The sequence below is a fragment of the Nymphalis io genome, chromosome 13 (assembly GCF_905147045.1).
Source record: "Nymphalis io chromosome 13, ilAglIoxx1.1, whole genome shotgun sequence".
NCBI lineage: Eukaryota > Metazoa > Arthropoda > Insecta > Lepidoptera > Nymphalidae > Nymphalis > Nymphalis io.
This window is the reverse complement of record NC_065900.1, coordinates 5,265,619-5,284,538: the sequence shown is the minus strand read 5'-3', so window position 1 is coordinate 5,284,538 and position 18,920 is coordinate 5,265,619.

Below are 18,920 nucleotides of genomic sequence, written 5' to 3'. Positions count from 1 at the left end.
AATATCCCCCGGCTATCACGTTACGCGCCAGATGGTCGTCTACACATCTACAAACTGGACCATTGCCACAGAAAATGTTTGCAACGCTCTGTATGTATACAACGGTTGAAACGTGTCTCCCAATTCGGAAATTGGCTTGAATTTTGACAGCACGCGGAACAGATTAAAAACGAATGAAAGGTTTTTGTGAATGAATTACATCGAATTAGGTTGCAATATATTTTTCAATAAATTTATTTATATTCCTTGTTTATTTCGTAAATTAAACGTTATTGTTCATTATTGGTAATTATTATGTTATATATAAATAAATTGTATTTCATTTATTTTAATAATTATAGTTTCAAAGTATAAACAACAAAAATTGGAGCAACTTATTAAGCTCACAGCTTAAATCTTTTTTTTTAAATTATTTCAAACATATTTCACTATCACGAACATAATTTCAATCAGTTTTGTAGTACGATATTTTTTGTGTTATAATGGACACAATTACGTTGACAGTCGGTTCATTTACAAGTATTATTAATACTATGTTATAAATACATGAAGCAAAGTTATTTGTACTATTATTAAAGAAAATTAATAAATACTACAAAAATAATAAAATACATAAATATAATATACAATGTGTCTTTTCGATAACAATCGCAGCGGTTATCAATATTATAATTATAACGGTTATAATGCACAAATGTTTGCGTAAACATAGATACTCGTACCTTATTCCTTGATTCACAAAGTTCAATAGGACGCTGATTCAACATGATGAGGAAAGAGATCAGGTGCAGGACAGCACTGCCAATTTGATAAATTTAGGCTGCTGCGAGACTTAGGCCATTTGATTTTCTTAAGAGAAAAATCTGTAAAACGGGCATATAATGATATGCCCGTTTTATGGAATTACTATTTACCTCTCTATAGTAACTAGTATAGCGGAAACTAGCCCAAAGATGACCACACGTACATTGCTAGGAGGCCCGTACACCATTCCGCTATTTAAGTTTGATCGGCTATTTATAACTGGGTAAAAGACGTTATATGAAAAATTAATCATTCCTTACATTGCTCAAACCTGTTCAAATAGCAAATGAAACGGTCATAAATCTTAACATTAAATTAATTCTTCAGTAAATCAAATAAGCAATAAAATCATCCCCACATAGTCGAGTTCACTAAAGTCGTTGTTAATCACTGCGAATGATTTTACAACTACATCGGGAACGGCCCCTTTATTTCTTTGATAGTCCCATTATGTTCTCGCCAGTGTGGGTTGGGCTTTTAAAGTAATGGTGGCAGTATTGTGCTAACTAGGTTAGCAGCTTTCATTTCGTCTTTGTTACACTGTTTAGTTATATTCCGTCGCTATTATCGTGAGGTCTGTATTATTATTAAACTTGCTCTTGGAAATGTAAGTCCTTATAACAAGCTTGCTATTTTCATGTAATGAACAGCAGCATTTTGTTAAAATATTTAAAGTACAGTCAAATCATCTCGGAGACCTTTTTGCGTTCATAGCTGTGAACGGTCATAAATAAATAAACAAATACAGTTTTTATTTTTATAAGTTGGTGCTAAATATTATACATATTAAACGTAGTAGTTTATTAGATTTGCATGAAAATGCTCCAAACCTTCTCTTCAAAGGGAGAGGAGGAATTAGTCCAGCAGTGGGACAAAACCAGTCTGATACTTTACTCTTAAAAACTTTAGCTTAATCTACATAGAAATTATGGAACATCTTTACATACAACAATATTGTCTTTACATAACTTTTTCGGTAAATTGTTGTTGCGAATTGATGATATGTTTTGAAACAAAAGGGTAACGTTATGATGCTGTCCGGATTTATTTTCTTGAATCTATCTCCGTATCAAATTTGGTAAAATAATGTTTGATTTTATAGATGGAAATTATTGTACTTTTTAAATAAACAAAGAAAAACCTCTTCGATTCAGTTCATACAACGTTATTTGCTTTTGTAATATTACACGAAAAATCTTTCACCATTATTTTAAGAAAATTTAAACGTTAATAGGATTTAAAAATACGAGATTAAATTTAAAATATCTTTTTTTTTATATAGAATAGGAAGGTGGACGAGCATATGGGCCACCTGATGGTAAGTGGTCACCAAACGCCCTTAGACATTGGCATTGTAAGAAATGTCAACCATCGCTTATAGCCAATGCGCCACCAACCTTGGGAACTAAGATTTTATGTCCTTTGTGCCTGTAATTACACTGGCTCACTCACCCTTCAAACCGGAACACAACAATATCAAGTATTGCTGTTTTGCGGTAGAATATCTGATGAGTGGGTGGTACCTACCCAGACGAGCTTGCACAAAGCCCTACCACCAGTATCTAATTGTTTATTTATTTTTTTAATATCAAAAATATCATTATTGGATTTTAATTTTAGACAGAAATTATAAAAAACATTAAGGAAATACAAAAAAGCCCGTCTGTGATGCTACCACCTATTTATCACATTCTAATGAAAAACATCACTCCAATAGGATTGTTGTGATCCGGTTAGAATGATCAGTAAGCCAGTGTACCTTTAGGCACAAAGGACGTAACTAGGCTGGTGGGCATTGGCTATATATATATATGCGGTGCTGACTACTTACTATCTAGAGTATTGCTTATCTACCTATCTATGTTAAATTCAAGAAAAAACTTATTTGTATTCCAAATGTGATGGAAATACGGTTAAGTATAATATGAAACTAAATTACCTATGAATTCGTCTAATTTATTCGTTCCTTTTAAATATTAAGGGCGTTGTAAGCGTTATTTAGCGAGTAATGAGTTAAACAATGACATGTCTTCTTCGTTCGAATTTCGAATCAATAATAACAAAGAGCGAGAGAGAGAAGTCAGTATTTAACTAATCAGCCGCTAAGCCACGTTTATAAGTAAGGCCTTAAGTGAGCATCGTAGCTTTCATAATAATTCAAAACAAACCTGTAAGAAAAAACTTAATGTAATTCGTTTGTCGCAAAAGAAGAAACTGGAAATTTATAAAAAAAAATGTATCCATAGAAAAGAGACATAAAAAAAATCTTAATTCATTAAAATAATATTTCTATTTTGCAAATGCAGATCACGTCAGATTACAGAATAAAAAAATATTTTACAGTTACAATAAGAATAAAATATTTATTAATGATGATGATGAAATTACTTTTACTACATCAAAAAATTGAAACCAACTTATAGTCGTGTGATATAGAAAAAATAATCAATTGTTGGAAATACTTATTTATGTACTTCATTTAATATATTTAATAATTACATATTTCTATATTGTATTTAATTTAATAAAAATATAATCGGTTTCAGAACGTCATTGGTATTGTTTGGTAAAAAAAAGTTAAAAAAATTGTTTTGCCCGCGCATATATAAAAAACGGAGAACTGAACGATTGTCATCGAATTAACAATATATGATATTTTGTTACAAATAAATTTAAAATATCTCATAAACTATTATATTAAAGATATTAAAATTAACACATAATAAAATTTATTACTTATACTGGATAATTTTCTTTTAAACAGTGCATCGTTCTAAACGATCACGCTCACGATCACGCAGTCATTCTAAGAAAAGAAGAAGACAATTTGACGAAGACATTCATAACAATAGAAGACATTCAAGAAAAAAGAAAAGTAAATCAAAGAATAGAAACCATTCAACACGATATTCGACTACCCATTGTGAAAGAAATAGAACTGGAACACTAAGCCCAGTACAGGGAAGTGATAACACATGTCACGGACGCGTTTGTATCAATTTGACTGAAAACAGTTCTGCAACCAGTCAAGATGGCGTTGAAAGGGGAGCGAACTATTCTGCGACCGGACGAGATATTGCAGATTCAAGAGTTTATTCTGCGACCGGACGAGATATTGCAGTTTCAAGAGTTTATTCTGCGACCGGACGAGATAACGATAAGGGTTCAAAGAAAGGTGAGTTTCAGACTGGAAGTTGCAGCCTAGTTCTGGGACAATCAATAAACAATGTGCCTGATACATATCTTTCTCCGGGGTCATCGGCCGTGCCAAAGCGTATGTCATTTAACACATTAGGTGAGTCAAATAATATTAATTCCTCAACTGCAATAGTAAACTTCAGTGATTTAGCTCAATTTGTTCAAACCTTCATAAGGCCTAGTTTACCGCATAATACCAATTTGTTACCGGAATTTGCCCCTTTGTAAAGAATCATCGTATCGATTCATGGCTGTCGAAAGTAAATGAGTGTGCAAAAATATACGGGTGGAGTGAATCTCATATTGTACATTTTGCTTTACCTAAATTGTCGGGTTATGCTAAAAAATGGTATAATAGTCAAAAAACTATTTTATATAGCTGGTCAGAGTGGCAAACATTACTCGTAAAGCTTTTCCATCCGAAACTAATTTCGGTGTCATTTTAACAGAAGTGCTCGATAAACGAATGAGGGTAGGAGATTGTTTAGATGAATATTTCTATGATATAAATAATTTATTAAATGCATGTAATATTTTTGGGAAGAAGGCGGTAGATTGCATTATACACGGTATAGATGATCGTTCAATAAGTGCTGGTACGTCGGCCGCGCGTTTTACAGAGCCTGAAGACTTGTTGAAATTTCTTAAAGACGTTTGTAAAGAATATAAAGATATTCTAGTAAATATGAAATGATATTAATTGTAAAAGGTGTACATTATAAACAAATTGAATAAGTTTTTATATAACTGAAGAGTTTGCTTTGTTACAAAATATTTAACTTTTAAATATTTATTTATATTTTAACATATTATACTGGTGGTAGGGCTTTGTGCAAGCTCGTCTGGGTAGGTATCACCCACTCATCAGATATTCTACCGCAAAACAGCAATACTTGATATTGTTGTGTTCCGGTTTGAAGGGTGAGTGAACCAGTGTAATTACAGGCACAAGGGACATAAAATCTTAGTTCCCAAGGTTGGTGGCGCATTGGCTATAAGCGATGGTTGACAATTCTTACAATGCCAATGTCTAAGGGCGTTTGGTGACCACTTACCATCAGGTGGCCCATATGCTCGTCCACCTTCCTATTCTATAAAAAAAAATAACATCTTTAAGAAAATATGCATTATAACTAAGTATGATTGTGAATTACATAATTAAATTTGAAATTTTAAAATTATATTTTTGAAATTTGGAAAATAAAATTAGTTAAAAAGAAGAATATAGAAAATATGAATATTAAAAAAAAATAAGATGATTGATGTAAAGATTTTTTATTTATTTTGATTTATTTGTTGTTGGGAAGTTTCAAACGGTCACACTGGTGACGAGGGGTGAAATGCCAACAAGATAAATAAGAACTGAGTTTGGTTGGGAAGTCTCACACGGTCACAATATGTGATGAGGGGTGAGGTGCTAACCTTATGATTGTGGAAGTCGACTGTCGTGGTTGGGCAGTCTCACACGGTCGCAATGTGTGATGAGGGGTGAGGTGCTACTTATTACCATTGCTACTTATTTGAACATGATATAATATCTAACCATATTCTTTTATGGTATATTCTAATGCCCAATAAAAAGCATAAAGTTTTAATTTCAACAAGGACGTAAATAGGAAGGGAGTGCATTGTACTAAAGCTATGAATAGCAGGGCTTAGGATCGATCAGTAAGTGTTGTGGTCGCGTGACGGGAAATTTTATTAATGGATTTTAAATTGCCTTTTAACAAGAAACCCGTTTATAATTTCAGTACTTTATAACATGTTGGTTAGATGTAAATATAACACAAACGCCGAGCCATTTAATTACTTTTATTTCTTTATTTCTTTAATTAAGCTGTCAGTAGTTATTGATTGGAAAAACTTTAGTCTTTTGTGTAATGTGATAATTGGAATAGTACTTAAAATTCAAACTTGAATTTAACAATACACATATACGTTATTGTTTCCTAACGAACGATCTTTCCAGACATCTTTAGGAAATGAGATTAGCAAAGCGGTAATAACGTGTCATAGGTTCTTAAAATAAGGTTTAATATATAATTCATATTTATATTCGTGAACATATGTTTTCGAGACGAAATTACGTCATATTTACGATGGAAATATTGAGACAATATCTGACATTTATTTAGATTATAATAATTAATATTGCATTAATAGTATTGGTTATCTAATATAATGGCTGTCACTTGACGTATTTAATAACGTGGCAATAAGTGTCAGAAGCTGCAACACATGCGCTGCCTGTAGTTAATCTTCTTAATTAATTTTCATGGATAGTTCTAGGTCGCGCTGAATCTGTGACATTATGTCACCAAATGGAAATAATATTACCTAAATCACATATAGTATTCTAATATCAATATGATTTATAATAATATCTGAGTTTAACCATTTGAAACTTGGATTGCGATGCTGCCTGGTAATAACCACACACGCGCATTAAAACAAAGAAACGGACAACACGCTTGCGTTATACAAAAATAACAAAAAAAAATACATCTATGGTAAGGTGTGGTACAAATAAAATAGGTGTTTGTCTATAATTTTAAAATAATTGCTTTTTTTAACTTAATATTGCTAATCCAATTTATCAAAACCATTTTTTTTTGAATGTCTGTCTTTTTGTTCAAGGTCATCTTCAAAACGGATAAAAATACAAATGTAAGTAGATTAGATTATTATGTAGAGTATAAAGTATCCCATGGTACCATTTAAACTTTATATGTATATTGTCAAAAGTTATAACACTTAAAGTTTACTTACGTATTTATTTATATTATAATAGAAACGGAACTTGCGTAAAACCGCGAGTCACACCTAGCTTAATAATATATTTTACAATGTTTACACGGTTTCAATTGCAAACAAGCAACACGGCAAAATGTTTGTAAAGCTGTTGACGCAACGGGGTTCTTATTTGATACTTATCCGAAACGACAGTGAACTGCATCGCAGCTGTCGAAACCACTACATTCGAGTAGTGCCTTCTGAGGAGGCTTAGGAAACTTGACTGAACATCTTAGCTATCCGGATTCAAGTTACCTCTAACTCGACTCCCAACTGTGTATTTATTAACAAGAACCAATCTCATGTTGACTTGCACTTGAGTAACTTAATGTAGATTAGTATGTTTGTGTTGTACGCGCTGTGAATATTTCGTTTTAATATGAATTTACTGTTATTATTGAGTTTTTGGTTCGTGTAATAATAAATACGTGAAATATTGATTTTCGAATTTCATTATGTATTTTTTATTATTTTTAAACATTTGAGAATTGTAACTTATAATTACAAGTCCGTGAAATATACTTTTTGAACTTTTTGAAATCTGTTTAAATTAATAATTATAAATGCATTATTTAATTTTAATACATTGTATTAAAAATTACCAAATACAATATTAATGTTTTTATTTTTAAGAAACTTTGAATCTTAATTTTACTAATCTAATATTTATGTACGAATAATGTTATTAAAAAATATTTAACATAAAAATTATGTTTATAGGGAAAAGCATATTATCTGTAAGAGATTTCTTATAGCTACTCTAGAGTGTGAGTGAAATTGTAATTATATTAAGTAACAGCCTATAAATGTCCCACTGCTGGGCTAAGGCCTTCTCTCCTTTTTTGAGAAAAAGGTTTGGAGCTGATTCTACCTCGCTGCTCCAGTCCGGATTAGTGGAATGCACATGTGGCAAAATTTCAGTGAAATTAGACACATGCGGGTTTCCTCACGATGTTTTCCTTCACCGCACCTTCCAAGCACGAGATGAATTTAAAAACACAAATTAAACACATGATTCAGTGGTGCTCGCCCGGGTTTGAACCCACGATCATCGGTTAAGATTCACGCGTTCTAACCACTGGCCCATCGCGGATGGATTATATTAATATAGTTTACTAACCTAAATGTTGGCTAGTTTTGTGTGTGACATAGTTTTAATTGCCTTGTTTCATTTAATTAAACTAAAAATTTTGCAACTTTTATTACAAATAGTTGAGTAATTTTTACGACTGTTAAGTTGGTCAAAATGTTAACATCTGACTGAGTAACATTTAAATATAATCTAATAATACTTATAACTATAGTAATTGTATGTGTATTACATGGCCATTCTTATAATATCTTGCCGCGTCTTCTCCGTAGATTCTAGTCGTTTTGCATTAAAATGATTCAAAAGTGCTTGTAATAGCCTACTTGAATAAGGTACTAAGGTACTTTGATTACGATTTATTTTAAGAAATTGATTACTGGTGATTGGATTTGATATGTAATCTGTTTCGGTGCTTCTTTTTCTAATCAAGTGTTATATGAAAAATCTAATATATGTTAAAATCACAAGGCAAGCCCGTTTTTAAATTTCATCACAAAATTTGCTTAGGAGAAGCATAATAAGGATTCCAAATAAATTTTAAGCATCACATAAACAACGATGTATTCAGTAGTTTATTACTCAGAATCTAGTTCGTTGAGCAATTTGTTTTTAAAATTTATAAATATATCGTGCAAACGCATTTAATATATTATATATTCTTATATGAAAAGAAAACAAAAATGAATTATATATTATATCATATCCAATCATATATATTTTAATAGTAACCCGCTCTGTATTTATCCAACTCCACGAAAGAAAGCCACAAAACTAATTTTACTTTATGGAAGTGTAACTTTAAAATGGTGCAGCGTGCGAGCTCGAAAGTTGCCATAATTATATTCACTTGCCACACCTGTACTGATACTATTGGAATACATTTTGTTGTTAATATTTTTTTTTTTATAAATAATCTCTATATGACAATGGCTATTTTTTTGTAAATAAATAGAAAATGTTTTGAATATGTCCTTAAAAAATATATCGACACTTACATTGATGACCATTGGAGCAGCTTGGTGAAATAAGTTCCAATCCTTCTCCTCAAAAAGGGTGAGGAGGCCTTTGCCCAGCAATGGTACATTCACAGACCAATGTATAAACAAAAATAATTGTCTAATAAAAGAATAATGACTTCTATTTAAGAATATGAAAATAAAATTACCAGTTATTTTGCACGGATTGTTTGTAACCTAATATGGCTGTCAACATCACTGATTAATAACATTTTATTTATTATTTATTTTCTTATTATCTTGGAGACAACGCTTCAAACGAAGAAAATTATATTAATTCTTTAAAAATAGCTGTTCGGGCGATTTGTAATTTTATTCTCGATCCCAAAGTTCGAGCCAATTAATAAATTAAGGACTGCAGGGCTAAAGCTTCTCCTCTCAAAGAGAACTTTAAAATCATTTTCCATCACCCATTTCAAATGCCGGTTGGTGATTTCATATTAGGTTGAAAAATATGATGTTTACATTCACCAAGATGAATTAAAAACACGAATTAAGTACATGAAAACTAATTGGTTGATTTTTATACGAAATATAAGTATATGTAATTCGGTTATTTTTCGGTTATCTGTAAATAATGTACTTGGTAAGTTATATTAGCAATGGTGTGGCAGGGTCTGGAAAAGAATATCGGTGTGATAGTTTATTATATGAATACATTTTGATTGAACTACATCGAAATCGGGGCGACTCGCTAGTGCGTTGATAAACTGGCTCCATATCATAATGTAAATTGTAAAATATATATTTTATACATAATGACTTAAGAATATTATCATTCAAGCTTACTCGTAGTAGGGGAAAAGCGTAAAATGCTTGAATAACTTTTCAACTCCATAGCATGAAATAACTATCATGCGCATTTTCAAAATTATTTCAATTGCGCCTACGAGAAGTTTATTTCGACTTACCTAAGCTTATTTAAATAATTTTGCTTTGATAATAAGTTTCATAAAACAATTTTGATTCTTCGAGAATTAATTTATATTTTTAATCATAATCAATAAATTATTAATCGCAAGATATTTACAATCGTTAATCTTAAACCAATTAATCAAATGAGAATTTTTAAGTTTTCCAATTGACTTTGAAAATTACACTTATATGTTTTTAGTCATAAATTTGGCACCATAATATTATCGAGGTTTCTTAGTTTATGTTCGAAGTTCTACGGAGATTTAAAATAAACGTTTCACATAATTATAAAAAATTGAAAATAAGCGTGGGAAATTTGACCTTGAAATGTTGCTTTGATCGCACTCAAAGAAGTATCACTTCAAAAATCTAATATCATCTATTTAACAGCATATTCTATAATACTACATCTCTTTTATTACATATATGTAAAGTAAATTTGTATTGTTTGTAGTTAATAGTATTCGTAATAAAATAAAAACAGCACTTACTTAATGCCAGTTTTTTTAAATATTTTAACCCAATGGTTTTTGGGAGAAATCGCCAGTAGATGAACAATAAGATCGCTTTTTGTACTGCATATGTATTTCTATATAAAAGAGTATAATTAAAAATATATATAAAGAAATACTTTTAAAACTAGTTAAAGAATACTTTGTTAAATTGAATAAAGTTTTAAATTTTAATAAAAGTATAACATTTTTGTCAAAAAACCTTATATCAAATATAAAGCAATAAACGGCTGAATCATAGCCGAGAGGCCTGTTATAAAATATATGACTAAAGCAATAACAAAGCAATTATATTCACAGAATGAATTATTTCCATGTTAATAGTGGCTATGGGCCGTCTGTTGGGTATTTCAGTATTAGAATAGTGGGTATATGAATTATAAGTTACAATTTAAATATTTTATTTTATATTAATTTTTAGGTAAATATTATTTAAGGATGTTTCAAAAGTGCTATTTTTTATAAAGTCCATCTCAGGTGGTATTATCCACTCATTATTTATTCTAAAATAACCGCCAACATATACAATGCTTCGTTACAACAGTAGCAACCCTTTAACAGTTTAATTGCACACATATCCCTTATGTTATGTCAGTATAAACCATTCATTATATTGTCAACGCGTTGCCAACTCTAAGATCAAGAATAATTTTGGAAGGAGGAATGGAATATGTACCTAACTATTGCATACAATGTCTATGAATATCGGCTGACATGATCACTTACCGTGGGGTGGCTTATTTGCACGTCTACTACCCGTTTAATACTGATATCGATATGTAACAGATCGAGTATCAATCGAGGAGTGAATATCTCACGGGATATCAATTATATGGTTGACGTCATTTGGTTTGGTTTCATTCAAGACCCAAAATTAGTTAGCTTGCATTTTACACAATACCGTGTTAATTTTTTGTCAATTTTTGTTACTCGATTATAAAAACATTTGTCACTAAAGTCCACTGACAACATTAAGGCACTATTAGTGCCTAATTTTTTTTTAATTTTTTATATTGGATATCGAAATCTAAGTATGTGGACATCAAAAATATTATTTGTTCAGTATTTTTTTAATGTTGTCTCTTACAAGCAAGCAATATTAAATTTTAAGGCTGGAGTTTAGATTCTACCGAGAAGAGCCGTTAGGATAGTCAGTAGTTTACTCTTTTTTTATAAATTATACATCATATTTTACCAATACTTTATGAAAATCAAACAATACTAACATACTTTTCTATCACCTACTTACATACTTGATCAAAATAATATGACTTATTCATTTATTTATTTTTTAACATGAGCTTTAAAAAATCGTATTTGGTATATGTAAAACGTTAAAGATCTAAGAGTGAAAACATAATTGTTCCGCTAATTTTAATGTCCCGTCATTTAAATCACTTCATCCATTTATTTCTGATACATCGGAGAAAACATCAACGAGATATTGGCATTAATTACTAAATTTTATTTCAAAAACCTTTTAAAAATCAAAGATTTTTGGAGTAGCCATTTAATTATAAATAATTCAGTAAACGAAATCATATATTCTACTGTACTTCTGAGAAGTACTTTCAACTCAAACTTAAAAGTACTTACTACAGTGGTTTCTTAATAAATAAAGTACATAACAATTACTAATTATACAGGCGGCTTTACTCGCGTCGTTTATGGTTTGTTACACATCGGAGACCTTTTAATATTTTTACTTTTATCATAATTTAATCGAATGCCATCACATTATGTTGCTTTATTTCAAGACCTAATTGCTTACCAAGACCATTCTTACCAAATACCATATTAATCCGTTCATCCGTTATAGCGTGATGCGGTTATTGTAGACCAATGTTACAAATTTATTACAAAAGATTTTTTTCGGGAGTGTCTATATAACTTTTCCGTTTCTAAACTATCACTTTGCAAATATCAAGACCACCCGTTGTCCGGATCCGGGGCTTATGTGGGACTCCTAGCCATACTTCTCTCTAAAATCTGTTGTTCTCTTTTTATCATTATGCGATGTCACGAGATTGTGCCCATATCTTGCCTTCCCAAAGCGACTTCTGAGCAGACTTCCACTTCCTCGAGGGTATCACAGGATACCGACAAAAGACACGCGTAGCTAGGTATCCATCTTCCCGGTCTTCTTCGGTGGATCAGATAAATGTTGATATATTCTATCATAACATACTAATTGGAAGTTGATATAATAATTTAATCTTACCAATTAAAATTAATAAATTAAACATTTTTAGGAAAGAAGTTAAATATCAATTAAAAGAAGTAACTAATCAAAAAATAACGAATTTAAGGACATTTTATCAATATACGTAAGGTACAATTCTGTTAATTATGCGATGAAAATAATTTATAGATTACATCAATATCTTACACTGTCAGATAACAATTTTTGCGCGTAAAAGGAATAGCAAAAACAAAAGATACCCGTGACAGCTACGATGCGTATGCTGTCAATGCTATTGTCCATAGATTATCGCTAACAATACAATAATATATTAATTAATATCCATTGTACTATGAATAGAACATAAAAGTAGCGAATGTAGTGTGTGTCTTACTAAATGAAAGATTTTGTTATGTTTATTTCTTTAAATTTATTTATAAGTATTTACAACCCCTTTTTATATATTTTAGGAATGTAGACGAGCAAATGCCTCACCCGAAGGGATCACCACAAGTGATCACCTTCACCCATTGACGCAGATACTGTTAGAGATATAAATCAATTCTAACACCGTTGCGCCGAATACGAGCCAACGTATAGTTTCCGTGATTGATGTTATGTCCTTTGTGCCTGTGATAACTGGACCACTCGGCAATATTTACAAAGTATTATTTACTGTTTTGTTTCGTTGGAGAATAACTGCTTAGGTTTAATAAAATCTGAGGTAGATGATCGTCATTTCACAACTACCGGTGATAGCCATACATTTAATAAATGCTCTGATATGACGTATTACTTGTATAAACATGTATAGAATAATGTATATTTTGAATTTGGTAATAAAAAATATATTCATAAAATAATAAGAATAAAATAATAATAAAAACAATTATTTCGACCAAAAAAGGATACATATATACAATTATAAAAAGACAAAAATTACTATACTAATATTTTACAGATTTTACATATTATAAATTAGATTAAATTAATTCCAATTAAATCATAATACCATACCATACAATAAAATAAATCTGAATTTAATGAAATCAATTTAAATTCAAACAAATCAATCACATTAAATTATATTTAATTAGATTAAATTAAATTAAATTAAAAAAATTAAAAGGATGAGGTTATTTAATATAAAATCTATTTAATAACGTATCTTCTCCCTTCCTATTTAACACTTTAAACAAGTACATAAGCCGTTGATTGATTTCAGTTTATGTCAGTTAGTGTTGTGTATTTCGGTTATGATCATTACTGTAATATGTAGTTTTGACCATTCTCAACATGCCATCTGCACAAAATATAATATATTGCACAAGTGTATGTGTAGTCAATACGGAGAGAGTTCAGGCGCTAGACATACTGGCTTTATCTGCTTTCTGTGGCACGGGAGTATGCATACTGATAACTTTCACAATTATGTCGCTGCCTGTGTCAAATGCTTAAATGTAAATCTAGATAAAACAATCCAAAAACTTTTTATTGACTTGAAGACGGATTTGAACCTAGAAACAAAGGATCGGCAGATTTATAAGCACTAGATGATCACATTATAACAATAATATTAAAATTATAATCTTATCATTTCAACTAAAAACAATAATAATGCAAGGTTCATATCGTCCTACTACACATGTGATTACGGCCGGTGATATTAATTTTAATGAAAACTTTATCCATTTTCCGTATGAACAAATTAATTTATGCTAAACTTCTGAGCCTTTGATAAGTTAGGATTGAATACAAACATATTATCCATGTAAATGAGTGTTAGGTTAAAATTTAGACAATTCAACGTTAAATAATAATTTTGTTTAGAAATTATTTTATGTATTAATGTAATTTAAGCAATAATTAATTAATATTGTAAAACAAATAAAGAGAGAAAAGAAGCAGCAAAGTTTTCATCTCGACAAAATTATTAGCAGACTCTGAATAGTTCGAAATTCTGCAAAGATTCCGCCCCGGGCGCGGCGCGACGGGTGCTTAAAACCGAATAGATGCATGTTATCAAAAATTCCGTACAATATGCATAACTTTACGGCTAAATATATATACTTAAAATTGAAGCATGTTTTAAGCATTTTCTTAGCTTACTAGAGTCTAAAGGCATGACAAAAAACACAAATTATACATATGTGTGTTATTAATATGCTAATAAATTATTTTATCTTTTGCCATTTAAAATAAATCCTGTAAAAATAATCTTGTATGCCGATTTTCTCGATATTTCAAGAGCTAATTCCGTCCAAGGTCCTGTGAATAGAAGCGGTCTGTTTGCAATAGCTCTGTATAAACAGTAATCTGTGGTTAAAACCACTCAGCACGTCCAGATTTTATACGGAGGATTTTTTAAATAAAAATATACCGTACATGAGAACGATGGTTTAATAAGAAATTCCGCGTACTTGTCCCTTAGATTTCTTTATTCATATATGTAAATTTTTTTAAAAGAAAAAAAAAATTCACTGTCCCATTTTAATTTGTATTTGTGTATATTTCAGGCTTCAATGTAAATTTATTAACACCAGTAGTTAAATACATATTGTTGAGAAAATAATAAGGTATCGGCCTTACTTATAAACAATTCAATATTTTAATCTTTAATAATATATTTGGATTTTTTTTTAAATAAGACTAAGATATTTGTAAAGCATTTTCTATTTCTGTATACTTGTTGGATCATTAAATCAAGTCGTTCCGAAAGTCCCAGCGAAATAATGTAGAATTCGAGTGGGAGGGGTTTGGAAGGTGCGAGGATTCCTCACACCTTCCCAAACTCTAGACTGGTCTTGGTCGAAACAGAAACGGGGTCAGGGAAACTAATGTTTATTGCGTTGCTAACTGCAACCAACACTAGCTGAGATACTGCGAGATGCTGGCGCTGATATTTCTTGCTATCAATGTTTCATTTGTAATGGATACAAATAAAACATTCAAAATACGCTTAGATTTTATAATCATCAAGTTACTTATAATTAAGATATTAAATTCGCTTTGGACTGATCAATTTATTTCTTTATTGAGGGATTGATTAAATAGTATTCTAATTAAAATGTAATAATTGTATTATATAAAATTGTCCATTAAGCTTTTTATTTCAGTTTTATTCCTACGCCGTCAGATACCAAATAATCCGAAAGAAATACATAAAACTTACAAGTCATGTTTATTTTAGTAAACAAAAGTTGGTTATTTTTTTTTTGTAATCGTTAAAACAACCTAAGAAAACTAATTTTCTTAAAACAGAAAAAAAGCAATTATCTTAAATAGCAAAATTAATTAATCTTAAAAGATCATTAGAGCATTCGGGTAAAAAATTCAATGAAACATTTGTAAAATTCCTAGCAGATTATCCAAAGAGGATTGGAGAGGCTGTGTCAGTCACGTTCTCGCTGACATTCAGCCGACCTAATTCGATAAGTAATGTTCGTGAAATATAAAAGTGAGCTGGGTCTTATTTTTGTTTTCCATTACACACGAGCACCGCCCGGGGGTGAAAATTAAGATATACGGCGCAGAGCTCGCAAACTTCGGCCCCACTCGGCTTTGGACGGCTCATGTCAAAACTTCTTAATCATGTTTATAATAGAATTTTCCTGTAAATCTCATAATCCTTTGTTTCCTCGCTCCATATTCTAATTGAATTAGGTTGATAAATATTACAGATATTATTGTAATACAGTTAATATGAAACGTTAGTGTAATATTTTATCATTGCTTAAGAAATATACTAGTTTAGTCGTAACATACAAAACCGTAATTTCAATAAATCGCGAGCCAAGTAGCGAGCGTATCGAATACCTTTAAATTGCGGTTGCAGGTATTACACCTATAAGTTCCATCGAAGACACGACTTAGCTGCTTCTATTCTTGAATAAAAATTTTGTGCTTTCTTACTGAAATAAGAAATACATATTATATTGAAAGAAGTTACACTGTTGTATTAAAAAGAATTATTTACAGTGAAATTTTATCTAAACATGTTAATTTTTACAAATTTACGATATGACCGGTCGATATTTTACGCGCTCTCATAAAAACTGTAATCTGTGTTCTTTGTAAGTTCTATCATCATATATAAGTGTAGACGACACTCCCTGGTTCCTTCAGTAACTGGTGACCTATGGAAGACGTAAATAGAAGGACCGAAGACACGTACTGGGCCCAGTCTACGTAAGCTAGTTGAAGGTATTTGCATAGTTGCAGTTCGACATTACAAAAAACCTCTCATTAAACTATTAATCTTTAATTGAATGTCGTCATCTAATCCGAGTAAAGTTTATTTTTACGTATCAATCATAAAAATAATAAAAAGGGCTAATACTTTTTAAAAGGCTACAAATGTTATAATTAAAACCCTAGATTATGGTATAATAGTATAGTAAATCAGTTTTACCATTTCTTTCATTTATAAATTATGGTACACTACATGAGTGAATCTAATACTGGTGGTAAGGCTTTGTGCAAGCTCGTCTGGGCCTACCCAGACGAGCTTGCACAAAGTACCTATACCACCCACTCATCAGATATTCTACCGCAAAACAGCAGTACTTGTTATTGTTGTGTTCCGGTTTGAAGGGTGAGTGAGCCAGTGTAATTGCAGGCACAAGGGACATAAAATCTTAGTTCCTAAGGTTGGTAGCACATTGGCTATGTAAGCGATGGTTGACATTTCTTACAATGCCAATGTCTAAGGGCGTTTGGTGACCACTTGCCATCAGGTGGCCCATATGCTCGTCCGCCTTCCTATTCTATAAAAAAAAATGAATGTTATTAGAGGCATACTATTTCCCTTTTAGTTCGAATTGGAATCTCACGCTTAGTTAAACCAAACAAATGGCTAGAATTTTTCGACCGCACCACCAATTTGCGGAAATACTGCGGTTGTTTAAATAAACAAGCTTGGTATTTGCCTGAGGATATTCTGTTATCGAACTTTCATTCAATTCTATTTATCTGCTAAGTCTGCTTTAATCAATTCAGTCTATGGATTTTTAACTTCTTCTTCTACTTTTACTTTTACTTCTCATTTAAAAGTTACTGAAATCGATACAATTTTTTTTAATTTTCATTTAGGCAAATATTCATGTTTTGTGTCCGTACGTATATCCTTAAAAATTTGTTCGACGTGTAATTTTATAACTATATATAAACTTTAAGGTATATATATATATTTTCCTGTACGTATATCGGATTGGCACATTAATCAGCATACGCTTGAATCTTGCACCTTACGAATCCCGGAGAGGCTGTATCTAATCATAGAATCGAACAAGACCTTTGACCAAAGTCAAGTCAAAAAAAAAGAAAAAATTAGATTTATATATTTTTTAATAAAATATGTAATTATATACTACTTGTTGTTCTATATTTATGACTTAATTATAAGTCACAGCCCGTAAAACTTAACCAAAAGCTCCTTTTACTCTTTAAAAGATAAGTTAAATAAATATTTTAGCTCTAGTCTAATTAACAGTCTTAGTGTTTAAGTTTTTTAAGAGCCTTAACTAAGAGTATTATACTCGTCTTAATTAAAGCTCTCACTCGACTATGACTTTATTACTTTTTTCATTAAAATAATACTACCTAGAATGCCTTTTTACATTAATATAATCCTGTTTTCCACTTCAATGAGAATCTATTTTAAAGTAGGGACGAAAATTTCCAAAGAATCAAACCTGCGACTGCGGATGTAACTTTTACATTGCTAAGCAACCTTTATGTTGTTCAGCTATTGAGTCTTCGAAATAATATAAATAAGAAACGGAAGTGAGATTTGCAGACTACAATTTTCTCAACAAAAAAGCATTTCCTAAAATTACTGTTTCTTGATTTGTCATTAGCAAAAACATGTTGATATATAATTTTACTTACCTACATTTTGTATATAATAAATTATGTTTTAATTTTTATTTAATTCGCTTACATAAGTTTTAATTGCAATAATACAATAATTAAAATAAAAACTATCCTACTATTAACTTATACCTTTAATTGATAAACGCTGTAACGCGGTGGCTTGATAGATACACAATGCTTTTATCTTCTTCTTTCAAATGTGAAATTACTGAAAACGGAAAGGGACAAAATGCTGTGTCGATATTCACCCACTGTATAATGTTCATTCGTAAGGTCGGTAAGCTGTTAAGGGATAATGAGTTATAACTATTGGGGCAACTTCAGAGTTAGAAGTATTATAGCGATTTTCCAAACAAACTTTATTGTAACACTGTACAATAAAGTATAAACTTGTACTATAAAGTATAAAGTTCAATTAAAATTCCTAATGCATTTTTAAACGGTAACAACTAGATTTGTTAAATGCATAAACTGCGCGGTTTTGTTTACAACAAAATAAAAGTGGGATTTTGGACGGCAGCTGTTGAATTTTAACA